The 9511-nt window shown below is 38.7% G+C and overlaps 2 long non-coding RNA genes across 3 annotated transcripts in view; one reads left to right on the top strand and one right to left on the bottom strand.

The window, feature by feature from the left end:
- Positions 1 to 373: 373 nt before the first annotated feature.
- Positions 374 to 9511, bottom strand: part of LOC107710975 (uncharacterized) — an 11851-nt gene continuing 2713 nt past the window's right edge. Inside the window, exons 1-3 of one of the 2 annotated variants that reach the window (XR_001636654.1) lie at positions 2764 to 2875; positions 2443 to 2630; positions 374 to 530 (exon numbers count right to left, since the gene is read on the bottom strand). This is a non-coding gene — a long non-coding RNA (uncharacterized LOC107710975). Of the gene's footprint in view, positions 531 to 2442; positions 2631 to 2763; positions 2876 to 9511 lie in introns of those variants that run through there. The other variant, XR_001636655.1, reaches the window with a different exon arrangement.
- Positions 5750 to 7291, top strand: LOC107710976 (uncharacterized). Its single transcript, XR_001636656.1, has 3 exons — positions 5750 to 5800; positions 6925 to 7087; positions 7167 to 7291. It is a non-coding gene; the product is annotated as an uncharacterized LOC107710976 (long non-coding RNA).

Genomic DNA, 9511 nt, shown 5'->3' with positions numbered 1-9511 from the left:
GCGCATCACTAATTAAAATACTAAGTAAAAGGCCTCACATTTGAGGTACAATCTGGGATGTCTTTTTCTATCAATTCTTCAATAGGTAGATCTTGTCTTTCATAAAGGCCGAGGTCAGGGATCTTGGGCCTAAAAAGGTTGGTGACCACTGACTTAGAGTATAAGCTGTTTTCCTCGTGGGAACCAAATAAATGTCCCCACAAGATGAAAGTTTACTGTTATTACTATACCTGTGGGGACATTTGGACCCCATAATGCAGGGAATACCAGAACAGACACACAGCACGTAGACACGAACTCACACCACAGAGACACACAAACATTGTAATGGCAAAGTCAAGATCATTTATTACAGTTTCTACCTAATCAACAAAGCTGAGTTCTAACACTCTTTTTTTTCTTCCTTCCTTTATGTCCTTTCTCCACCTCCCGTTCTTTTTATTGGGGTATATCTGCCTTCTTTCAGGCAGTGCATCACAACGAGCCCTGTAGCGTTGCTGCTTTTCTTCAGCAGACAACAGCGCCATTTCCTGACAATTACATGCATACTGTTTAAGCAACTCTTTCTTTTAAATGCATACTAAATTAATTATAAGTACCAATACATGCTTTAAACACTTATGTAATTTTTACATCAAATGTTACAATATGTCCACCCTGTTACAGTGCAAAACAGTAACAGGGTGGACCGTAACAGGAGGGATATTTTATGCTAAAGTCAGCTATTGCTACTCATGTGATAAACAACAAGCTAGTGCGTAGTGATCACAGAGGAAGATTTTTAACCTGCTTATTAACCATATTTTCAAAATTACAAAAAATTATTAGTTTTCATTAGAAATAAGCATAACAGAGTGGACATGTTATGCTTTACCATATCAGTGAATCATTATAAAACACTGAAAAAAGAGTGAATTAAAGTTTGTTAATTATTCTGCTTCTTGTAGATAGTTTGCCACCAAAAAGTGTTATACTTCCTGAGAATCGTGTTATTAGAGAAACATTCAAGGGCCGTGTTCAGAGGAACTTTTCATCAGAGTAACATTTTTTTATTTAAAAAACAATATATTAAAAATTTATAAATAACAAAAAATATATTTTGTTGAGAAATATTATAAATAAGAATATACAACAATATTGAAAAAATTGGAATTTGTTTGATTTTTATTACTTATATTTGTGGCTGAAGTTATGCAAGCTTACTTGGGGACATGGCATTTTAGCCTACTTGCACTAAAATAAGAGTAATTATTTTTAATTAATTAATTTTTAAGCACATATTTATTGTGTTTGATTGTAGAGGGGCAGTAACTTTGTAAGATTAGCATTCAGAAACAAGTATTAACCCATTTTTACGCAAAATATACCACATTATGTCATGGGGACTAAAATGGCACCGAATACTAGGAATGACCCAATCAACAAATTAACTAAACTGGACTGTAATGTGCAGAGTTAAGCCGGGCTCACACTACAGGATTGAAAGACTAGCCGAATCACTGTGTTGCTCACACTACGCAACAAGATTTGTTCTCATCTGTCGTAGTCTTGTCATAGCTGTGCACATACTACACAACACAACGCTAATGAGGTGCACACACTACAAAACATTCAGTGAAGAGGCATTCCCGATCATCAGCGAAAATACGTTTTCTCACATAAATTCTCGCGAGAAATTATAGCGATTATAGGCCATATCTCCAAGCATGGACGATCAACTGGCCCTTCAATTGGTCTGTGCAGTTATTTTATCCGAAAGAAAGAAGAAACCATGACAAAAGAGAATATGGCAGAAACAATGGCTTGGAAGAACGTGGACAACAAGGACTGTCAGTACTGCAGTAAGAGTTGGAGGTAATTAAACAGTGCAATCAAACGTGGTATTATATACACAATCTATGCATTTGTTAAATTTATTTCTAGTTAGTTGATTTGATTCATTTGTGGCTTTTCGTGTCTGTTCCTGAAGATGCATGATAAGTATGTTTATACCATCTGCACTGTGATTGGCTAGATTAGTTCCACCTTGTCATTGTGTCGCTCACATAACTAGATCGCTTGGCGATAATATCAAACAGGTTTGAAAATATCGTAGCATCTGTGATAGCTCGAGACAGGTTCGGATCACGTTGCTGACCTGCTCATACTTAACGAGCTTCGGCGACCACAACGAGCACCGATTTGGTCACTATCCGGGTTTTGTTGCAGACTGTGGAAATCTGTCCGCGACCACAAAATCCAGCCAAAAATCCTGTAGTGTGAGCCCGGCTTTAGTTATGCTAGATTGGAGAAAAAATCAACTGGAAGAGACTTTTCACGTAAGCCCAGCCTGTGCTACTGGATAATAATTATGAGCAATAGTGATTTTTGTCTCAACAAACTCCACAAAAATGTAAATGAGTGTAGGCCTATGTTTCTTTGTGCTCATGTGTGAATGCAAACCTGCAATGTCACTCAGTCTGTGAGGTGTCTGGGAACCCTTTCCTTCCTGAGGGCTGCAGTGTTTGTGTTAGATCAGCCGAAAGCCCTTCTTCTGGGTGTGGGAACCGACTCCTCCCTGGACTCCACATTTCCTTTAGTCAAGGACTGAGCAGCCGTAGCCCAGACCCATCTGAGCTGCTGCAGTTTGCCTACATTCAACACGCATGTCAGAATGTGTACATGCACAGGTTGGTTTCATTGACAAATACATAACCACATGTTCACAAATAATGTTTAATATAGACAGAAGATTTTGGAGGTAAGCCTTAAGTTATAGTTTACCAAGTTGACATCTGAAATACTGTGTGATTGAGACTAAGTCTGATTGAGATTAAATCTGTATCAGTTTATATTCTAATCCAGGGGTAGGCAAATTCGGTCCTAGAGAGCCGCAGTCCTGCAGAGTTCAGCTCCAACCCTAATCAAACACACCTGAACAAGCTAATCAATGTCTTCAGGATTACTAAGGCTATAGGCAGGTGAGTTTTGTTTTCAGGGTTGGAGCTGAACTCTGCAGGACTGTGGCTGTCTAGGACCGAATTTGCCTACCCCTGTTCTAATCTAATCAAATATGCAGTACATATAAATGAGTTGTCATCCAGTAATTAATTGTGGATACCAGCTCAGATCATTTGAAAATAGCCTAAGTGCTTTGATTGTAGACCTCTTCTGAAACTCTAGGGGAGACACATGAGATTACTTTTTCTCAGGGGAAACAACTGTAGACTTCATCTAAACAGCTAGAAATGACTTCATTTTATCTCACTGCTGTCTAGGAGAAACAACTTGAGATAGCCTATTTTTACTATGGGTTGTAGTTTATATAATATAAATGAAATCAGCAGTTTTCTAAAGGCGTCACCTGTATATTTTAGTTTTCCTGCGATGATCATACACTTTGCCCTGGTTTCGGCCTCTCTTTTAATTCTCCATCGGAAACCGTTTTTACGCTCATCCCTTGGCGGAGGAGGCAGGAATGTTCACAGCTAATTTAGAGCCTGTCTGTTCAATAACGCCCTGCAATCTCAAACTCACACTCCTGCTGTGGCCGACAGTAACCTACAAAGTCACAGGCCTAATGGTTATAGAGTCTGACTTATAACACAAAGGTTGCAGGTTCGAGTCTCAAGTCTGGCAGGGATTGTAGGTGGGGGAGTGAATAACCAGTGCTCTCTTCCACCTTCAATACCACGACTGAGGTGAGACACTTGAGCAAGGCACCGAATCCCCAACTGCTCCCCGGCCGCCGCAGCAATATGGCTGCCCACTGCTTTTGGTGTGTGTTCAGTACTGTGTGTGTGGACTTGGATGGGTTAAATGCAGAGCACAAATGGTTCACCATACTTGGCCACACTTCACTTCACTTTCACTAAATTCGTTTATGTCTGGCTGCTTAAATCATTTTACTCCAGACTGCTTTCTGAATGAGGGACAATTCAAGGCAGGTTTTGTTATGGTTCTTCCCTGTATACGTTGATTGACAGATGTCTCGTCCAGTCAGCGGTGAGTAATCCCAAACCAATGGCGCTGTCTCAAACTATACCTACCTTTTCCGGTTTGTCTGATTTGTTGTGTTTTCTGACTTGTTCATTTGTTTTTGGATTTGTCGTTGTGTTTTCTGACTTGTTATAATGTTTTCTGAATTGTTGTTATGCTTTCTGAATTGTTATTTAGTTTTTTAGACTTGCATTTGCGTTTGTAATTTGTTATTTTGGTTTCAGAATTGTGATCTGCTTTGCACTTCTCGGCCACCGTAGTATGTCCATGTAAACTTCCCTAGTCCACTTGATGAAGTGGAACGCACTTCAAAATGGGGACGGGGATTCCCCCGAGGGTAAGTGCTTAGGGAAGTTCGTGAGTGCGTGTCTAAAAGTGAACTGGAACGCAGCCATGCTCGGTCTAATGTGGAGGACGGGCTAATGCGATGACGTAGTTTGCAATGCATCTAGGAAATAGTAGTTGGTTTACATCTACGACGTTAAATCCGCTTTACAAAAAGGACTACTTTTCCCAGAGCGCACCACGAGACGAGAAGAAGCGCACAACCCGCCTACCAGAGGACCCGGAAGTTGCGTAACAGTCAGCCAGCCACTCACACTTACCAACAGTCTGGTGGGGAATTCAAACTGCTGTTCGAACTTTTGTGATCAAGCTATACCTTGGTTTTGTCTTTTGGAGCTTTAGTACATCAAGGTAAGTTAATTCTTCTTTTAGAATCTCAACTAACATGTAGGTTTCACCCATTCTTCTACAGTGCGTTACTTGATTGGCTGTTTTGTTCGTGTTTAACTCTTTTCTGTCATTGGATTTCATTTGTTTTTAAGTTAAATGTACTACAATTATTCTCAGTCCCCATTTACAGTGCATAATGGAAAACATGTGGTCTTACAGTGAGTGAAGTAATGTGAAAAGGGGCTGTTAAAAGAGTCCATAAGATGTTTGAATCTGCCTTCTCTAAAGATGAAACAAGCGCCTACTGGATGAATGAGACACTGATGAGGAGGCCCCTAAAAAGATTTGCCACAAGCGTCTCAAATACAACCACGATCCAAAAGGATTTGTTCAGCTTCTAACCAAGTCCTCTAGGACAAAGGCAAAACCACCCACTGCAGGCACCGTGGCATCATGAAACACCCAGACCCCAGAGAAAATCCTCTCAAGCTGTGACTCATTCATAAGATGTAAGATTTTTCTTTGTTTTCTATACATATATATATATATATACATATATATTCACTGTTGGTGTAAGGCTCATTTCATAGCATGGGTGATGTGGTAAACCTTCTAAATCCTGTTTAATGTTTCAGAACTTCTCCATGATAGAATAACTAAACAAAAAATTCTTATGGAGCAGCAGAGGAACATTATAAGGATGGTGCAAGGTCTCAAATCAAACAACGTTCATGGCATCACAGAATCTAACCATTTTAGTCCAAAATGGTTTCCAATTAAAGACTTAAGGTCATTAACTTCCCTGCAAGTGATCTTCAATCCTGTCCGGAAACGAGATAAAAAGTGGAAGGTAACAGTCTCCGTTATGCATAGTTGCATACTGTTATCACTCTGGTCTGGTTGTAATTACTGTTATAATTAAATGGTGTGTGTGATCAATCTTAGTGTTTTAGCTTAATAGTGACAGCATGCTTAAAAATATTTCAGGTACTTGAACTTTGATTGCTGGGTGGAGTGGATGTGAAGGACATGGTCTGGCGAATTATGAGGCAGGCAATCAAAAATGACTTGGCTAAAGCGGTGAACTGGAGAGGTGTAAATGGGAAAACACCAAACCAAAGTTTGGAGCATAAAAACATTGTGATTGGTAAGTGCATTTTTATTGTAAGTCTTTCTGGAACTCCCCCCACCCCACATATCACGGATGAATGTTGAAAGTCATAGTTCTTAGACTGGTGGTGTCTTAAATGTGTTTTTAACTTTGTATTTGCATGCTCCTATTGTAGAGGCTGTAAGAAGAAATCCTGTATATACACACACAACGAGCTGGAGGTCGAAAAAGTTTAATCTAGCTGGTGAAGGTGAGGGTGGCAGAAAGAGAAGAGCGACTACACAAGATGTTAATGAAAACCAACCAAGTTATTGTTAAGAGAGTGAATCTTTTACATAGTTTTTTTTTTAAGTATATATTTAAAAAAATTTTGCACATCTGTAAATTTGAGTTGTATTTCATTTGTCTTTTGTTTGTTGGTTTCTGTATTTTATCACGTATGTGTTTGTAAGTTTAATTTGGTTTCTCTTGTTTTTTTTTTCTTGTATTGTGACTATTTATTTGTTGCTTTTGTGTTGCCTTATTCTAGGGTTATTGGTTTATCTTTTTCCCATTTATTTTATTTTTACTGTTACCTGGCTGAGATTTTTTTCCCCCTCTGCATCAATAAAACACTATACTGCATTTGCGTTGTTTTGTTCTTTTATTATACCTTGCACAATATATAAATATTATATAGGGTAATTTCTGGTTTAGTTTTGGCATAATATTGGTCCAGTTATGGCTGTCTTCTGGAGCTTCTATATAAGTTGTGGCTGAGTTCTGGGGTAAAGGTGGTGGCAGTTTGGCTTTTGTCCGGCTGACATCTGGGGCTTCCGGCACTGTCGTGGGCCAGTTATGGCTGTTTTTGGGGACACTGGAGTTGTGGGTGAGTTTTGGTCTGCTTCAGGCATGGTTCTGGTATTCTTTAGGCAAGCCGCTTAAGGGCCATTCGAGGGGAGTGGGCCGTGGTGGTATGTGGGCCATAACAACAGCCTAAATTCAACCAGATAAGGCCCACAACCAATTTGCTATCTGGGTATATTTTAGGAGCTCCGTAGTAACTTGTTTGCACCTTGAAATTCATCTTTTGTGACTCCAAAATGTGTTTCAAGTTTTTGTGACTCCAAAAACACATGAGTCACGAGGGTTCACAAGAGTTTATTGTGAAACTGTTTCAGCACACAAACCAGAAGTAAATGATCTGCTGGTTGTGTGTTCCTCAATGCACCAGTCTTCCTGTGACTAAACACATAACAGACACTCAGCCATCGTGTCACAGCGTTTAATGTGTCTCTGGAGGTTGACAGATTAACTGTGAGCTTTTTCTCACAGCAGGCCGAGGTGAGATAAAAGGAAACAAAGCGCTGTGAAGCCCGTACCTCTCATGACATCACCGTTAAATGCTTCCCGACCTCCACAGCTGTTGAGTGAGAAACACCCTCACGCTTCCTGCATGAACCATCTCAACAATTCACATCATTTACCCTGGGAAAAACACCTCACTGCCAGCCACGACTTTCCGTGCAATGCCGACAAAAAATGAGAAACCCCTTGTTATTTTGTGGTCACAAAAGCCTAATAAAATGACCTTCGATTTAATTTTAATAGTGTGTCCCAACCCAGGTCAGATTGGACATTGATGTTACAGAGATCGTGGGTGGATGTAATACTAGATTTTTCATTCAGAACTACTGTTTAGCCCAGAAGTAGTCCATACAGCTTTGTTATATTTCAAGTCCACTAAAGTCAAAATTTAAAGTCATTATTTGCTGGTAATTTTTTTAGTGACGTTCTTTATCACAGAAAATAATGTCTTGTCCTACTTTTTTGTTTGTTTATTTGCAGTTACAAGGTGACATAGGGCATATATGGGGAATAACATTTCTTCCCCCTATACTCCCTGTCACCTTATAACTGCAAAAAACAAACAAACAAACTTTTTATGTGCATATTTTAATGTCTGATGAGGAAAACCAGTCAGAAAAATAAACAAAAGCCATCTTTTGGAAAATAAAAGATGTAGGGCCAGACATGGTTCTGTGCATTAAGTGTTGACTGGAGCTTGCAGATGATTGTAAGAAAGGGGTGGATGTAAAGATTGGAAGTTAAGACAATTTTAACAAAAACTTATGAGGTCAAAAAAATTAAAAAAGAAAAATTGTTCATAATAAGAGCAATAACACGCATTTAGAAATTAATTCCCATTTCATGCAGACACAGTTTACTCCCATTTTTGTCAAATCAGTTTGAAAAGCACTCTTAACAACTAAACAACAATTGCAAAAGAATTGTTCATTCTAGTCAATTCTGTTCAAAGAATTGGTCAGATTGGTTTGCAAATGTTCTGAATGACTTGTTTTGTGAAGAGCAAAACAATTGTTAATTCCAATTAATTATTTTCAAAGAAAAGGTCTAACAGGTTCAGAAAGTGGTCTGAAAGACTTTTTAGAGTTGCAGAAAATGTGCTCGTTCTAGTTGATTCTTTTTCAAAAACTATCTTGGTTTGAAAAGCGGTCTGAATGACTCATTTCATGAATCACAAAAGAATCATTAATTCTAGCTGAATCAAACTTTTCTTCTTATATATTTTTTTATTAAATCTACATTATGCAACAATTGCAGTCGACTTGAACTGAACCTAGAATTTTCCCTCAAAGGTTCATAATTTTTCTATCCTATAAACTGCCTCTTCTTTGGACATTTGCCCTTTTGGTAGAAATCCCTTCCGTGAACTACACACAAGTTCATATTGCATGAATATGTGTGCTTGGTAACTATGACAAGCTTGGATTGTTCTTTGTTTTCCCATTTAAAATTTATATGAGCGGATTAGATGTGTGTGTGTGTGTGTGTGTCCTGAGGCTCATTGTTACCAGTGCTGATGTCATAGTGTTTTCCTGAATCCCAGCTCTGAGATCATTGTCTAAAGAGGTTGATCAAAGGTCAGCCGATCTCACACGTCAAGAAACTACACCACCCGGTGTAAGAGCAATTGACACCGACACTGGGCCGCTTCCTTTGAGATTTCATTGAACCGTTTTCACAAAGCTTTCTTCTTCTGCCCAAAGCTACCATTCTGAAATGTTAATATTTTATCTTTTTGTTTGTTTGAACAGCTTATGGTATACAGTAAACGAAACAGATATTTCTAAACAAATACTGAGACATAAGAAATATATTTTTCTAATCTCACGGTTTACTTAATTGTAAGGGTGGAAAATTATGACTACTATAGGGGAAAAACAAATCTCTTCTGCTCACCAAAGCTGCATTTATTTGATCAAAAATAAAGTAAAAACTATTTATTTATTACAATTATTACAATTTAAAGGGGTCATATGATGCAATTTCAAGTTTTCCTTTCTCTTTGGAGTGTTGCAAGCTGTTCGTGAATAGATAAGATCCCTAAAGTTGCAAAGACTAAAGTCTCAAAGCCAAAGAGATCCACGTCTTCCTAAAATGCCTCATTTAAACACGCCCCCATATGTCTACGTCACTATGTGGGAAGATTTGCATAACACCGCCCAAATGTTCACGCAAAGAAAGAAGGCGTAACTTTATTGTTGCTGCCACCGCCGTCACTGCCGCCATGTTGTGAAGACGCTGTGTGTTTTGTTGTGAAAGTGAAACTACTTTGTTTGGCCTTCCAAAAGAGGACACAACTAGAAATCAGTGGTTAAGTTGTATTTACAACACTGTTCCAGAACAGTTCAACCCAAGTATTCAGATGTGTCCAGGACTGTTTCCTGATCCTGGAAGAGTAGA

Source organism: Sinocyclocheilus rhinocerous, unplaced genomic scaffold, assembly GCF_001515625.1.
Source record: "Sinocyclocheilus rhinocerous isolate Xijiao unplaced genomic scaffold, SAMN03320098_v1.1 scaffold146, whole genome shotgun sequence".
Classification (NCBI taxonomy): domain Eukaryota; kingdom Metazoa; phylum Chordata; class Actinopteri; order Cypriniformes; family Cyprinidae; genus Sinocyclocheilus; species Sinocyclocheilus rhinocerous.
This window is presented reverse-complemented; position numbering and strand designations above follow the sequence as displayed.